Consider the following 18,306-nt stretch of genomic DNA (forward strand, 5'->3'; position numbering starts at 1 on the left):
GGAAAGAAAATAATTTTATCAGGTAAGTATAAATTATGTTTTCTTTCCGATGGCATGGAGAGTCCACAAATCCATTCAATTACTAGTGGGAACCAATACCAAAGCTAGAGTCCACAGAATGGAAGGGAGGGATACACAAGACAGGTGAACCTAAACAGAAGGCACCACTACTTGAAGAACTTTCCTCCCAAAAGAAACCTCAGCTGAGGCAAAAACATCAAATTTGGAAAATTTGCAAAAAATATGCAATGATGACCAAGTGGCCGCCTTGCAAATCTGTTCCATAGAAGTGTCATTTTTAAAGGCCCAAGAGGAAGCAACAGCCCTAGTGGAGTGTCCAGCTGTCTCATAAGCCAATCAAATAACACTTCTCAACCAGAAGGAGAGAGTAGAAGAAGTGGCCTTCTGACCTCTTTGTTTACCAGAAAAGACAAAAAAAGAGCAGAAGATTGACGAAAATCTTTCGCAGCCTATAAATAGAACCTTAAAGCATGCACAAAATCCAGATTGTACAATGACCACTCCTTCTTAGAGGAAGAATAAGGACAAAATGAAGGAACAATTTTTTGGTTAATATTGCGTTCCAAGACCATCTTAGAAATCCTAATTTAGTACAGCGAACCGCCTTATTCGCATGAAGAATAAGATAAGGAGAATCAAACTGTAGAGCCAAATGCTCCGAAACTCTTTGTGCAAAGGAAAATGGCAGCAGAAACAAAACCTTCCAGGACAATAACTTGATATCAACAGAATGCATAGGCTCAAATGGAGCCTGCTGCAGAACTTTAAGAACCAGATTAGGACTCCAAGGAGGAGTAATTGACCTAAACACAGGCATGATTCTGACCAAAGTCTGCACAAAAGAGTGAAACTCTTGCAAAATTGCCAGACACTTCTGCAGAAGAATCGACAAAGCCGAAATCTGACCCTTTAGGGTACTGACTGATAAACCCTTCTCCAGGCCCTCCTGAAGAAAGGACAGAATATGTGGAATTCTCACCTGACTCCAAGAAAAACCCCTAGATCCACACCACTGAAGGTATTTACGCCATACCTTTTATTATTATTATTATTATTATTATTATTATTATTATCAGGTATTTGTAGAGCGCAAACAGGTTCCGTATACCTTATAATAAATCTTGCGAGTAACAGGCTTACAAGCCCGAATCATAGTCTCAATAACTTTCACAGAAAAACCTTTTCTAGAAAAGACTGAGCGTTCAATCTCCAAGCGGTCAGTTTCAGAGAGACTAAGTTCGGATGGAGGAAGGGACCCTAAAGTAGAAGATCCTTCCTCAGAGGAATTTCCACAGGGGAAATGACGACATCCTCACTAGGTCCACAAACCAAGTTCTGTGAAGCCCCGCTGGAGCTATTAGAATCACCAAAGCCTGCCCTGTTTGATACGAGTTATCACCCAAGGAAGGAGGGCAACCGGAGAAAACAGATAAATTAGACCGAAATCCCATGGCACTGCCAGGGCGTCGACCAGAGCTGCTTGATGATCTCTTGATTTTGCTCCATATCTTGGAAGCTTGGTGTTTAGACGAGATGCCAACAGATCCAGCTCTGGAACTCCCAACTTGAGGGTTAACATTGAGAAAACTTCCAGATAGAGAGCCCATTCCCCTGGATGAAGCATCTGCCTGCTCAGATAAACCGCTTCCCTGTTGTCCACCCCTAGTATATGAATGACAGAGAGATGGCAATTGTGAGACTCACTGAAGAATGTGAGTCAACTCCTTCATAGCTAACAAGCTCCGAGTTCCTCCTTGGTGGTTGATATACGCCACCAAAGTGATGTTGTCCGATTGAAATCTGAAACCGGACTAAACTTAGTTGAGGCCAAGCTGATAGAGAATTGAAACTTGCTCTCAATTCCCCCTAACTACTCCCCAGCCTAACAGTCTGGCATCCATGGTCACAATCTCCCAAGAAGGTCTCAGGAAACAATTGCTCTGAGACAAATGGTCCTGGGAGATCCACCAAGACAGAGACATTCTTGTCTGAGAGTTTAAAACTATCCTCTGAGAGATCTGAGTGGTCTCCGTTCCATTGATTGAGCATACATAACTGAAGAAGTATCAGATGGAAGTGAGCAAATGGAATAATGTCCATAGATGCCACCATGAGACAAATTACTTCCATGCATACAGCCACCGATGGAAGAACAGAGGACTGAAGAAAACGACAGGCCTCCAGAAGCTTGAATTTTCTGACCTCCGTCAAAAAAATCTTCATAGATACTGAGTCTATGATTGTCCCCAGAAAACATACCCTGGTACTTGGCACCAAGGAACTAGCTTCACCTTCCACCCATGAGAGCGAAGAATAGCTAACAGAGAATCTGTATGGGATCTTGCTAACTGAAAAGATTGCGCCTGGACCAATATATCGTCCAGGTAAGGAGCCACTGCAATCCCTAGAGATCTGGCCATAGCCAAAAGAGCCCCTGGAACCTTTGCAAAGATTTGAGGAGCAGTGGCGAAGGTGAAAAACAGAATTTATGCTTACCTGATAAATTACTTTCTCCAACGGTGTGTCCGGTCCACGGCGTCATCCTTACTTGTGGGATATTCTCTTCCCCAACAGGAAATGGCAAAGAGTCCCAGCAAAGCTGGTCACATGATCCCTCCTAGGCTCCGCCCACCCCAGTCATTCGACCGACGGACAGGAGGAAATATATATAGGAGAAACCATATGATACCGTGGTGACTGTAGTTAGAGAAAATAATTCATCAGACCTGATTAAAAAACCAGGGCGGGCCGTGGACCGGACACACCGTTGGAGAAAGTAATTTATCAGGTAAGCATAAATTCTGTTTTCTCCAACATTGGTGTGTCCGGTCCACGGCATCATCCTTACTTGTGGGAACCAATACCAAAGCTTTAGGACACGGATGAAGGGAGGGAGCAAATCAGGTCACCTAAATGGAAGGCACCACGGCTTGCAAAACCTTTCTCCCAAAAATAGCCTCCGAAGAAGAAAAAGTATCAAATTTGTAAAATTTGGCAAAAGTGTGCAGTGAAGACCAAGTCGCTGCCTTACATATCTGGTCAACAGAAGCCTCGTTCTTGAAGGCCCATGTGGAAGCCACAGCCCTAGTGGAGTGAGCTGTGATTCTTTCAGGAGGCTGCCGTCCGGCAGTCTCATAAGCCAATCGGATAATGCTTTTAAGCCAAAAGGAAAGAGAGGTAGAAGTCGCTTTTTGACCTCTCCTTTTACCAGAATAAACAACAAACAAGGAAGATGTTTGTCTGAAATCTTTAGTAGCCTCTAAATAGAATTTTAGAGCACGGACTACGTCCAAATTGTGTAACAAACGTTCCTTCTTTGAAACTGGATTCGGACACAAAGAAGGTACAACTATCTCCTGGTTAATATTTTTGTTGGAAACAACTTTCGGAAGAAAACCAGGCTTAGTACGCAAAACCACCTTATCTGCATGGAACACCAGATAGGGCGGAGAACACTGCAGAGCAGATAACTCTGAAACTCTTCTAGCAGAAGAAATTGCAACCAAAAACAAAACTTTCCAAGATAATAACTTAATATCTACGGAATGTAAGGGTTCAAACGGAACCCCTTGAAGAACTGAAAGAACTAGATTTAGACTCCAGGGAGGAGTCAAAGGTCTGTAAACAGGCTTGATCCTAACCAGAGCCTGAACAAATGCTTGAACATCTGGCACAGCTGCCAGTCTTTTGTGAAGTAAAACAGATAAAGCAGAGATCTGTCCCTTCAGAGAACTTGCAGATAATCCTTTCTCCAAACCTTCTTGTAGAAAGGATAGAATCTTAGGAATTTTTATCTTGTTCCATGGGAATCCTTTAGATTCACACCAACAGATATATTTTTTCCATATTTTATGGTAAATTTTTCTAGTTACAGGCTTTCTAGCCTGAATCAGAGTATCTATTACAGAATCTGAAAACCCACGCTTTGATAAAATCAAGCGTTCAATCTCCAAGCCGTCAGTTGGAGGGAAACCAGATTCGGATGTTCGAATGGACCCTGAACAAGAAGGTCCTGTCTCAAAGGTAGCTTCCATGGTGGAGCCGATGACATATTCACCAGGTCTGCATACCAAGTCCTGCGTGGCCACGCAGGAGCTATCAAGATCACCGAGGCCCTCTCCTGATTGATCCTGGCTACCAGCCTGGGGATGAGAGGAAACGGTGGGAATACATAAGCTAGGTTGAAGGTCCAAGGTGCTACTAGTGCATCTACTAGGGTCGCCTTGGGATCCCTGGATCTGGACCCGTAGCAAGGAACCTTGAAGTTCTGACGAGACGCCATCAGATCCATGTCTGGAATGCCCCATAATTGAGTTATTTGGGCAAAGATTTCCGGATGGAGTTCCCACTCCCCCGGATGGAATGTCTGACGACTCAGAAAATCCGCTTCCCAATTTTCCACTCCTGGGATGTGGATCGCAGACAAGTGGCAGGAGTGATCCTCCGCCCATTGAATTATCTTGGTCACTTCTTTCATCACCAGGGAAGTCCTTGTTCCCCCCTGATGATTGATATATGCAACGGTCGTCATGTTGTCTGACTGAAACCTTATGAATTTGGCCTTTGCTAGTTGAGGCCAAGCTCTGAGAGCATTGAATATCGCTCTCAGTTCCAGAATGTTTATCGGGAGAAGAGACTCTTCCCGAGACCATAGACCCTGAGCTTTCAGGGATTCCCAGACCGCGCCCCAGCCCACTAGGCTGGCGTCGGTCGTGACAATGACCCACTCTGGTCTGCGGAAGCTCATTCCCTGTGACAGATTGTCCAGGGTCAGCCACCAACGGAGTGAATCTCTGGTCTTTTGACCTACTTGAATCGTCGGAGACAAGTCTGTATAATCCCCATTCCACTGTCTGAGCATGCACAGTTGTAATGGTCTTAGATGAATTCGTGCAAAAGGAACTATGTCCATTGTTGCAACCATCAATCCTATTACTTCCATGCACTGCGCTATGGAAGGACGAGGAACAGAATGAAGTACTTGACAAGAGCTTAGAAGTTTTGATTTTCTGACCTCTGTCAGAAAAATCCTCATTTCTAAGGAATCTATTATTGTTCCCAAGAAGGGAACTCTTGTTGACGGGGACAGAGAACTTTTTTCTTTGTTCACCTTCCATCCGTGAGATCTGAGAAAGGCTAGTACGATGTCCGTATGAGCCTTTGCTTTTGACAGGGACGACGCTTGAATCAGGATGTCGTCCAAGTAAGGTACTACTGCAATGCCCCTTGGTCTTAGAACCGCTAGAAGGGACCCTAGTACCTTTGTGAAAATCCTTGGAGCAGTGGCTAATCCAAATGGAAGTGCCACAAACTGGTAATGCTTGTCCAGAAAAGCGAACCTTAGGAACTGATGATGTTCCTTGTGGATAGGAATATGTAGGTACGCATCCTTTAAATCCACGGTAGTCATAAATTGATTTTCCTGGATAGTAGGTAGGATCGTTCGAATAGTTTCCATTTTGAACGATGGTACCCTGAGAAATTTGTTTAGGATCTTTAGATCCAAAATTGGTCTGAATGTTCCCTCTTTTTTGGGAACTATGAACAGATTGGAATAAAATCCCATTCCTTGTTCTCTTATTGGAACTGGATGTATCACTCCCATCTTTAACAGGTCTTCTACACAATGTAAGAATGCCTGTCTCTTTATTTGGTTTGAAGATAATTGAGACCTGTGGAACCTTCCCCTTGGGGGTAGTTCCTTGAATTCCAGGAGATAACCTTGAGAAACTATTTCTAGCGCCCAAGGATCCTGAACATCTCTTGCCCATGCCTGAGCAAAGAGAGAAAGTCTGCCCCCCACTAGATCCGGTCCCGGATCGGGGGCTATCCCTTCATGCTGTTTTGGTAGCAGTGGTAGGCTTCTTGGCCTGCTTACCCTTGTTCCAGCCTTGCATTGGTTTCCAGGCTGGTTTGGGTTGTGAAGTATTACCCTCTTGCTTAGAGGATACAGAATTAGAGACTGGTCCGTTTCTGCGAAAGGGACGAAAATTAGGCTTATTATTAGCCTTAAAAGACCTATCCTGTGGGAGGGCGTGGCCCTTTCCCCAATGATGTCTGAAATAATCTCTTTCAAATCAGGTCCAAATAATGTTTTACCTTTGAAAGGAATGTTAAGCAATTTTGTCTTGGAAGACACATCCGCTGACCAAGACTTTAGCCAAAGCACTCTGCGCGCCACGACAGCAAACCCTGAATTTTTCGCCGCTAATCTAGCTAATTGCAAAGCGGCATCTAAAACAAAAGAGTTAGCCAATTTAAGTGCTTGAACTCTGTCCATAACCTCCTCATACGAAGATTCTTTACTGAGCGATTTTTCTAGTTCCTCGAACCAGAAACACGCTGCCGTAGTGACAGGAACAATGCATGAAATTGGTTGTAGAAGGTAACCTTGCTGTACAAAAATCTTTTTAAGCAAACCCTCTAATTTCTTTGAAAGCACAACTATCTTCGATAGGAATAGTAGTGCGTTTGTTTAGAGTAGAAACCGCCCCCTCGACCTTGGGGACTGTCTGCCATAAGTCCTTTCTGGGGTCGACTATAGGAAATAATTTCTTAAATATAGGGGGGGGAACAAAAGGTATGCCGGAACTTTCCCACTCTTTATTTACTATGTCCGCCACCCGCTTGGGTATAGGAAAAGCGTCGGGGGGCACCGGAACCTCTAGGAACTTGTCCATCTTACATAATTTCTCTGGAATGACCAAATTGTCACAATCATCCAGAGTAGATAACACCTCCTTAAGCAGTGCGCGGAGATGTTCTAATTTAAATTTAAATGTCACAACATCAGGTTCAGCTTGATGAGAAATTTTTCCTGAATCTGAAATTTCTCCATCAGACAAAACCTCCCTCATGGCCCCTTGAGATTGGTGTGAGGGTATGTCAGAACAGTTATCATCAGCGTCCTCTTGCTCTTCAGTGTTTAAAACAGAGCAATCGCGCTTTCTCTGATAAGTAGGCATTTTGGATAAAAGATTTGCTATGGAGTTATCCATTACAGCCGTTAATTGTTGCATGGTAATAAGTATTGGCGCACTAGATGTACTAGGGGCCTCCTGTGTGGGCATAACTGGTGTAGACACAGTAGGGGATGATGTAGTATCATGTTTACTCCCCTCATTTGAGGAATCATCTTGGGCAATATCATTATCTGTTGCATTACTGTCCTTACTTTGTTTGGACACTATGGCACAATTATCACATAAATTTAAATGGGGAGACACATTGGCTTTCATACATATAGAACATAGCTTATCTGATGGTACAGACATGTTAAACAGGCTTAAACTTGTCAACAAAGCACAAAAAACGTTTTAAAATAAAACCGTTACTGTCACTTTAAATTTCAAACTGAAAACACTTTATTACTGAATATGTGAAAAAGTATGAAGGAATTGTTCAAAATTCACCAAAATTTCACCACAGTGTCTTAAAGCATTAAACGTATTGCACACCAAATTTCAGAGCTTTAACCCTTAAATTAACGGAACCGGAGCCGTTTTTACATTTAACCCCTATACAGTCCCAGAATGAGGCTCTGTCTATAACTAGAAAGGCCCCCATCTGAAAAAGGTGTCCAACACAGTGCCTGCCGTTTTTCTAAACGTTCCCCAAGATTATAATACCAATAATTAGTTAGAATCTGCATAATATGCCTAGTAAAGCAATTGTTTTAGCCCAGAAAAATGTCTACCAGTTTTTAAGCCCTTTTTGAAGCCCTTTATTCTTTTATGTTTAACTAAGAAAATGGCTTACCGGTCCCCATGAGGGGAAATGACAGCCTTCCAGCATTACATGGTCTTGTTAGAAATATGGCTAGTCATACCTTAAGCAGAAAAGACTGCTAACTGTTTCCCCCAACTGAAGTTACTTCATCTCAACAGTCCTGTGTGGAAACAGCAATCGATTTTAGTTACTGTCTGCTAAAATCATCTTCCTCTTACAAACAGAAATCTTCATCCTTTTCTGTTTCAGAGTAAATAGTACATACCAGCACTATTTTAAAATAACAAACACTTGATAGAAGAATAAAACTACATTTAAACACCAAAAAACTCTTAACCATCTCCGTGGAGATGTTGCCTGTGCAACGGCAAAGAGAATGACTGGGGTGGGCGGAGCCTAGGAGGGATCATGTGACCAGCTTTGCTGGGACTCTTTGCCATTTCCTGTTGGGGAAGAGAATATCCCACAAGTAAGGATGACGCCGTGGACCGGACACACCAATGTTGGAGAAAGCAGGGCTACAAATTGTAAATGTTGATCCAAAAAAGCAAACCTCAGGAACTTGAAATGTTCCCTGTGGGAAGCTTTGATTTAGAAGTCACATCCGTAGACCAAGACTTTATAACCAAAGGGCTCTGTGGGCTAGTATCGCAAAACTAGAAATCTTGTCTTGCAGCCTAACAACTTGCATACTGGCATCACAGTCACAGATAAAGTTATTAGTCAGCTTTAGAGTCTTGATCCTATCCTGGATCTCCTCTATAGTAGTCTCCTCTGAAATTAGATCAGACAAAGAGTCACACCAATGAGAGGCTGCACCAGCAACTGTCGCAATAATAGCAACTGGTTGCCACTGCAAACCCTGATGAAGAAATATCTTTCTTAAATAACCCTCCAGTTTCTTATCCATAGGGTCTCTAAAAGAGGAACTATCCTCAAGAGGAATAGTAGTTCTCTTGGCTAAGGTAGATATAGCGCCCTCTACTCTAGGAACAGTGCGCCACAGTTCTCACACTGAATCAGCCACAGGAAACATCTTTTTAAACACAGGAGATGGGTTAAAAGGAACAACTGGCTTCTCCTATTCCTAAGATATAATGTCAGACATGCGATCTGGAACAGGAAAAACCTCCACAGATTAAGGTTTGACATCAAAAACTCTATTCAGTTTATTAGCCCTTTTAGGAGCCTCTGAAACTGTTTCAGAGTCATCCAAAGTAGCTAAAATCTCCTTCAAAAGTAAACGGAGATGCTCCAGTTTAAATCTAAAATTAACCTCCTCAGAATCTATTGTACTAGGAGTGGTAGATTCTGAATCAGAGATCTCGCCCTCAGAAGCTGCAGAAGAATAATCCTTGCTAGATAACTGAGAAAGACTAACCAAATCAGTCTGTAAACTCGCAATCTGGCCGTAAGAATGTTTATTATTTTTTTAAAGAAAAGACTATGTTCTGTTTCTCTGCCCCTCATTAATTACCCATCTCTATTCCCTTTTCTGTCATTCTCTTTGTTTCTTTCTCTCTCCTTCCCCTTTTTTCTGTCAATCACCTTTGTCTCTCATGCACTTTCCTGTCTGATGGAATTGTTTGCCTAAAAATATTACTAATCTACCTGGACATGAAAATCATAAGATTATGCTAAAAAATAAATTATGCTAAAAAATAAAAGAGTGGGGGAAATTATTTTTATTTTTGGGACACATTTTAAATGGTTAAGCAAAGCCCATGCTGCCTATATGAATAAACCTGCAATGCCCCGCCCGAACTTTTATTATTGGCTTTAAGAACTACTAACTACCTCAATGAACAACTATGAATCATGTAGTTTAAAGCAAGAACATTGATACAATTTGCGCATCATTAAATTATAATAATTGTATTGGGAGAGGAAGGATTTTATTGGTTCATCTTTTTAAAGGAAGGGGAGGGTTTATCCAAACATGTGGTTACTGAGCCCTATTTAAAGGGCATTTAGACACATACAGAGCATACAAGCCTGAGGAAACGGGATTTTTAACTTTTGCATGAGTCTGGTGGTTGCTGTGATAGACTTCTGACCAGTAACCTAAGGGTACCATAGCCCTTCTCCTTTTCCATCTCCTAGCTCCAGCCTGAGGGAGTCTCTGCCATTGAGACTGATGTCCTGAGGGAGTTTTTGCCATCGAGACTGATGTCCTGGTGATTCTGTACTATTGGATTCCAGTGCTGTCTATATCTGTTGGAGATTCCTCTGATCAGCCAGCTGGTTTGCTGTAGAATACCAGTCCGTCTCTATTGGCACAACAGAGTGCCATTACTTTTGTGAGTACCCTGCATCTATTCACTTTTTGGACTATAGTGGTTTTTATTGATCCACACATGTGGCGCCTCTGTTTTTGTTTTTGTTTTTTTACTACAGAAGTTCATCATCCCTTCGGGTGAAGACAGAGAGCTGCCTATGGACATTTGAGAATTTTGTTGGACTTTCCACTATTTTCTTGGCCGGTTTTATGAGTATACTCTATACATCATTCTGTATATTTTATATTTATACATTGATCTTGCTTGCACTATACTAATTGTATTTTTATATCATAGTGTCACTATTTTATTATATCTAGTTGTAGCGCCTCCTATAGGATCTCTGTGATATCCTATTCACAGACTTTGCTTTTTTCTGTATTTCTACATTAAACATAAGTATATTAAGATTGAAGTGTGGTAAGAGTTTACATTTCCATGTAAAATATTTGCTTTCAGTATAAGCCCAAAATATTTATCAAGCTTGTTTAAATATATAGCAGTTGTTGATATTTGCATTCCTTCCATTCTGATACAAACTATTAAAAAAAACTAAAAACCTAAAAAAATACATCTAATAATAATAATAGTATTAATATTAATAATAATTATTAATTGGGTTTAAATTTAATCTCTCCTTACTTCTGTTTTAATGATTTAAATCTGCACTATTTTAAAGGCTTGTGTATAGTTACTGAATCATTTTTTAGCATATTAGTGATACTAGTTACCAAAGATCTAGTGGGCATCCCAACATAGACCTAGTTTCCATTGCTCTTGTAAATTGTGTAAACTGGCGGTTTTATAAAACAAACCCATAGACTTTAATGGAGAAACTTGTTGTTACCATCAGTTTACACAGTTTACAACAGCAAGGAAACTAGGCCAAACTAGTTCTTGAAATTATCACTACTGATACACATTACACTAAAAAGTAAAAACTGCCAGAAGCCTTGGTCCTAAAGATATTTTCTACCAGTACAGTTAATTAAGCAATGTTCATAGTTATTATTATTATTGATAATAAGTATTATCATAACAGATATTTATGTTGTTAAATAAATATGAGATCTCTAAATGCTTCTCTAAAACTATTTCTTTACATCATTTGAAAAGGAGAAATTCAACTTCCAGTGATTGCCAAAAGGATCAGATCTGGCTTGTAAGGCTAGACTTCACAAATGGGTACTTAACTGTCCCAATTCACAAAAACCTCTGGAAATTTGTAAGGTTCTTATGTAAACAAACTGGTAATTCAGTTGCCTTTCCATCAGGGATCTTCATAAAAAATATGAAGCCAGTGGTCAACTAACTATGATTGAGAGGCTTGTGTCTAATAATTTACTTAGCAAACAAATTATGAACCATGACCCTACATTGTTGCTACAACAGTTTTGAATCAAACCCTTCTTATACTAAAAAAATATGTGAAATATATACTTACACCTACACAGAACATATTTTTCTGATTTTCCAGATAGATGTTTGATGTGGTCAACAAAATGAAAACATCAAGAAGGAGATTTCTTCAACTTCTAAAAAAATTTTTTTCTTTTAAGAACTTTGGCTTGGATCATTAAATTAATCTCACACCTAGATTAAGCCATTCTCCAAGCAAGCAAAAATATCTGAAATGCACAAAAATCTCTTTTACTCTCATCAAACTACATTACTTTTGGAAGCCAGAGATGAATGTTCTTGATGGTTAAATTCTGTAAAGGATTGGAATAAAAAGATCATTGTTTAGAAGATATCTAAATACTATAGAATTCCATGTAAACAGATCATGATGGTGCACAGGTTGTGGACCTTCAATTAAAATGTATAAATATTCAGAATTCCTAGTGAGTTATTTTGCTGTGAATGCTTCTATAATTAAATAAAACTGCTTTTATCTTTCTTGATGTGGACAATACAATATCTAAACTGCTTAGCAGGTACAAACTTAAAAAATCTCTTAAATACCAACAACTAACTCATCAATGCCTAGTCAACAATGTTTCAGTCAATGCTCTCTAGCTTCCACCCAAAAATCAATTTTTATTAATCTGTTTCAAGATTCATTTTGCCTTCTATTTTGGTCCCAAACATCTAATTAGCTGAATAATTAAAATGATAATGGAATACAGAGACCTACAAATAGTGATCATGAACCAGTTTATTAAAATCATCATGAACATAGATAACATAGATAAGTTTAAGAAAAAGGAAAAAATGTAAAGAAAAGCATATAGCAGATTCAGATTTAAACCAATTAATAAGGGGTAAGGTGTACCCCACTGTTAACTCGTCATGCTCAATATCAATGTAAATTACACCTGGCCGTGGTTACTGTTTAAAGATCCATAAATTAATAATTTGGTTTTAGGTGATCTCATCTTATCTGAAAGGCTGATGTACACACCGGCTCATGCTCCTCATATTGGGTCTTGTGTTTATGATTACTCACCTCTAGCTGATTAGGGATTCTACTTCTGTGATGTTATATTGGTCCAAATCACTCTGCAGTAATAGTTGTAGTTTGTAATATATACTGTATGTGCTCTCCCTCTCTGATTATGTGGTAGTGGCCACATTTATTGATCCTATCACCCACCAGCAGCTCTAAGAGTCCAGTTGATGAAAATTTACCCCCTGGAATGCTGCTGCCCAGATTGGCTGACAGATCAGCTGCTGGGTTACCGTTGCAAACACTGCTCTCAGGGCCAGATTCTATAAAGCTCTCTGGGCTGGTGAAATTCTTTAAGAATACTCCCAGTACTTCTATTTCCCTGGTGAAATCCTATAAAGCCACTTTGTTTTTACCCTGAAAATGTCGTGTCTCGCTAAGGGTCGTATACTGCATTTTCGTTAGGAGATGCATAAATTACAAAAGTGCACAATGAAATTTGTCATTTAGAAATCATGCAAAACAAATAATTGGACCATTCAAACAAAAATTCACAGGATTTTTTTTTATTTATAAGGTGCATCAAAAATCGTATGTTATCAAAAACATAAACTATGTATGTAATTTGCACATGAATAAATAATTTTAAAATAATCATAATTTAAGTACACTGGATGTGCAAAAAACACATGGAAATTATAAGTACAAAATCCAAAGCGTAATTGTTGGGGTTTTTTTGGTCAAATAAGCTGACCATGGGCATAAATGAATTTTCACTGAAATCCCAACATAATTCTGAAAACATTTTTCCCCTTCAGATCTTACTGTTTCTCACAAATTAAAAAGTGGTGATCTTATATCAAAATAATCCAAACACTTATTACTCTGAAAGGAAAACGTATGCATACGAAAATAACAGAGATTTAAAGGTACAGTGCACTGAAAACAGTTTAATTTGATTTATATGAGGCATAATATTAAAGTTTAAACATATGTCCGGTTTTCCCTGTGTACTACTTTCTACATTGCAAATGTTTACATAGCAGAGAGCTCTCGTTATTTCTATGGGAGACATCTCAGGCCCCCCCCCCTTTTTTATAGAATTTCATGAGGGCTGCCCATGCGTGTGTTGGACTGGAAAACCACTATAGCCCAACAATTTTTTTAGAATCGGCCCCTGACAAACAGTGCTGAGGGTTGTTTTACCCTATACTTATTTAAATTGGAACTTGCTACTGCTGATAGAGGATTTCCCTCCTACCTGAGTGAAGGCAACTACTACATGCAAATTGGTATTAAGGTTTACAAAATGAATTCAAGCACCAGTATAACAAAGTACTTATTGTTTACCAAATATTAACTCTTGGGGCAAGTCAACACCATTCTCTAATCAATTGAATCAGTATAAGTCTTTTTTCTATTGATGTTCAGCAGTTTTTCAGTTCAGAATCTCTGTCAGGTCACTATAGAGAGTAGTTTTTTTGTATTTGATTTGTTCTTTTCTGGTTTCTCCACTCAGATATTTCCTTTTATTCTTAACCTTTTAGAATTTCATAGCAAGCAAGAAAGAAGAGATGCTTGGAGATTATGAACTGTTTATGGGTACCATGACCAGTAATTGCTCACTTTTCTCTAGATCTGAACAAGACATACTCTCATTGGCTTTGCATTTTTTTCACTGTGTGTATCTTTTATTTAAACTTTTTTTCCTCTTATTGTCTGTCATATGATATTGCTTTTAAAGGCTGTCCCGAGAGCATTAAAGAAAAATAATACAATGTATTTGTCTCTGTTGTTTATGAAATCCTGCGTATTCTATCACATATTTAGGATAATTGTGATCATAAATGGCTGGTGCACTTTGCAGTTCAGTTACTGTATTTATGTAGGTTCAGGATACATAGATAATCTGAAATCTTTATTACTGAAACCATGTTTTTACATTCAGTTACACAAATGATATTTTAAAAACATTGAATATGCAAGATAATTTCAATTAAAGGGATACTAAACACAATTTTTTTCTTTCATGATTCAGATAGAGAATGTCATATTAAGCAACTTTTTAATTTACTCCTATTATCAATTTTTCTTCCTTCTCTTGGCATTTATATTATTTATTATATATTATTATATAACAGCAGGAATGTAAGCTTAGCAGCTGGCCCATTTTTGGTTCAGCACCCTGGCTAGTGCTATATTTAGCCACCAATTAGCAAGCACTACCCAGGTGCTGAACCAAAAAATAAAGATGCAAAGAGAGAGAAGAAAATTTGATAATAGGAATAAATTAGAAAGTTGCTTAAAATTGTATGCTCTATCTGAATTATGAAATACAAAAAAATGGGTTTAGTGTCCCTTTAATGTAGATCAGACTGCAACTTGTAATTATCAGTTTGTTTGGGGTGGGGGGAGACAGAATCATGTAGCCAAAATTCCCTGCATGTCCATTCACATAAAAAGCTATCTTTGAAACAATTATTGCTTTTAACAGAAGCATTTTGTTAATAAGTGTGTGTTAACATACTTCTTCCCAAAACGGTAATACCTTTATATGCCATTAATTGTGAGTTTTGTATGTGTACTTTAATGGATAATATATTTCAATAGATCATAAAATATTGTGTCTCATTGTTTATTTTTCGCACACATTTTTTTTTAATAATAATTATAATGATCCCGACTACAGCAATACAAGTAATAAAAGAGCGCAGGGATTGCATGAGAACGGAGCGGCATAAGGGCTGGGCTCCTGGCTGGAAGGACAGGGGGGAAGGGAGAAGAGGGGGGGGGGGGGGGAAGAAGGAGTTAGGTTAGAGAATAGGGAAGTAGAAGATAAGAATGAGAGGAGGGACTGAAGAGCAAGAGATAGAAGAGGGGGGTTGGAAAAGGTACATATAAGGGGAACAACAGGAAGTGGCTTCAGTACTAACCTTTTTTGTTTCAGGAGCTGCTTGTAGCTGATGCAGAAGAAGTTGCTGAAGATGACGGCCAGAAGCAGGAGAATTCCCAAACGGTTCCTTACAGATGATGAGACCCTCTGGAAGACGAGAGCAATCCGGGCTCAGAAGAGATTGAAGCTCCTGGAAAAAAGGCAGGGAGAGAAACAGAAGAAGCAGGAGACGGTCTTGGAGCAGAAGGCAGCGGTAACCCCCCCTGAGAGAGAGCGGATGCAAGAGGGTAACGTGAGTATGAAAGACAGGGCTGAGGCAGAGGAGGGGGCCAATTCTGATGTGAGTATGGGGGAAGTGGCGTTATTTAGTGAAACGGACCGGTCCAGCAGTCCGGAGATTCCCTTAGGCCAGGGGGGCAGTATGGGGTGCAGGCGGCGGCAAGCAATGGCGCCTCTAGGGGGCAGCAAGCAGGGCGCGCGGCGGCGTAACTGGGGCCTAGAAGATGAGGGCCATAGTAGTAGAGCAGGCGGCAGACAGTCCAGGGGCAGGGTCTGGCTTAGCAGTGAGCGGTCTGGTAGAGGCGCAGTTGCGGGCGCGAGTGGCCGCCATAGGCGCAGCAGTATACCCCCTTCCTCCCCCTCCCCCTCTTCTTCCCCAGTCAGTGAGCGCGATATGCGCATGCGCACGCCGATACGGCGTGCGCTACGTGATGACGTCATCATGAAGGGGGGGGGCGGGGGCCGCACGGTGCGACAGGGATGATTCCGATTCAGCAGGGGTAGTGGAGAGAGGGCGTCAGTCGCCGGGAAGGGGAAATAAGCACAAGGTATCAAGCGGTGCGGGTGGGAAGACGAGCAGGGAACCAAGAAGGAGGGAGGAATTAAGGAATGCGGAGGCAGATTGCTGGGGACCCGGTGGTCCAGGCACACACACATGCGAGTCAGGGGAGGAGTGGGAAGGCCAGGACAGAGCTAGAGCAGGGGGTAAAGAAAGGAAAAAGTACTGTGAAGTGTACAGAAGAGGGGCGAATAGCAGGAGGGCAGCAAAAAGGGTCAGGTTAGAAGAGAATAGTGTGGAGCGCCCCAGGATGATTAGGGATACGGAGGGGTATACATATGTGAGGGTAGAGGAAGAAGGGGAGGATGAAAGGAGCATTAGGGATACAGGGAATGGGGGGCGCAGCAGTAAGAGGGCAGAGCACATGTCTGTGAAACAGGTTCAAAGAAAAGGGGGGGATGGTACTAATGTAAATATGAATATGTTGCAGAAGAGAGACAAAGTGGGTAAAGTGAACAATGGAGCAGGTGACAAAGAGGTCGAAGGGAGCACGACAGCGCCGCAGGGAATGGCGGCAGCAGACAAGGAAGGACAAGACGGGCATCGTGTGAGCCATAAGAAACACGGTAAGCAAATGTATTATAGTGACAGTAGTGAATCTTCGTCAGATAGTTCCACGGATGATGACTTTGAGGATGATAAGCGTAATGGGAGGGGGCATAGAAAAATCTTGAAAATTGTAAGAAAGTTATATGCTAAGCAAGAGAAAAATAAGGTGGTGAAAGAAGGGTATGAGGACGGGGACAGCAGTGATAATGTGGTGAATTTAGACGATGAAGTAGCAGCGACCAAGCTCTTACCCCTTCCCACACATTTAAAAGCGAAGGTTGTTAGGAAAGCGCAGAGAGGACGGTATGTGGATGTGTTTGAAATGACTAGGGAAGCTTTGGCGGTCAGATCTAATGAGGGAAGGGGGAGAAAGGCAAAGCAGACATTTCCAGAATGGGTGAAAGGGATGGTCATATATGCAGAATGTTTTCTAACAGCCAATCCAGATAAGATGAAAGGGGTGCTGAGATACATACATTTAATAGCGGAATGCTACACCACATACGGGGGTTTCGCATGGAAGGATTATGATAGGGAATTTAGGAAAGGAAATATACAATTGGGAGGTAAAGGTAGGAAGGATTTTGGGGTAAAAATACTAGATACGTGGACGAGGGTGATGAAGGTCCCTGAAGCACAAGGTAGGCCCATAGGGCAAGGGAAAACATTCAGAACAGAGGCAAAGGAATGCTGGGCGTTTAATGACAAGAGGTGCGACAGGGGGAATTCATGTAAATATAAGCACGCATGTAGGCATTGTGGCGGAGCGCACCCAGGAGTGGATTGTAGGAAGGGTAATGCCAATAACAATAGCAAGTTTTCCTTTCGAGGGCACGGGGGCAACGGTAGCGGAGGAGGAATGGCGGGTAATGGCCAAAACACCGCTGAGGGTAGATAGGATCATTGAGGAATTGGCAATGTACCCGCTGAAAGAGGAAAGGATTTTGTTAACAAACGGTTTGCGTGTAGGTTTTGTGGTCCCAGTTAAAACAGAAGTTAAAGGGGCTATGCAGGCGAGAAATTTAAAATCTGCAGCAGAATTTCCAGGAGTACTAGCGGAAAAATTGAGGAAGGAGGTTAAATTGGGGAGAATGGCAGGGCCATTCAAAGAGAAGCCGTGTGCTGACTTGATTGTGTCCCCCCTGGGAGTAGTTCCCAAGAAAGAGAAGGGTAAATACAGGATGATACAGCACCTGTCCTACCCCAGGGGGAATTCAGTCAACGACGCAATTGACAAGTTGGATTCTTCAGTGCAATATCAATCATTTGATAGTGCGGTAAGAATAGTGAAACGGCTTGGAAAAGGGGCGTTGATGGCAAAGATAGATGTGGAATCTGCTTTTTAGGTTATTGCCTTTGAACACAGCTAGTTTTAATTTAATGGGTTGTAAGTTTGATGGTGATTATTACATAGATAAGTGTTTGCCCATGGGGTGTTCGGTTTCTTGTTCAGTTTTTGAAAAGTTTAGTTCATTTTTGCATTGGTTGTTTACAGAAAAAACAGGATGTGAGAGTATGTCTCACTACTTAGATGATTTTTTGGTGGTAGGCAGGAAAGAGACAGGGGAATGTAGAATCTGGAAGGAAGAGCTAGAGGCAATGTTCAAAC

This window comes from Bombina bombina, chromosome 4, assembly GCF_027579735.1.
Source record: "Bombina bombina isolate aBomBom1 chromosome 4, aBomBom1.pri, whole genome shotgun sequence".
Lineage (NCBI taxonomy): Eukaryota > Metazoa > Chordata > Amphibia > Anura > Bombinatoridae > Bombina > Bombina bombina.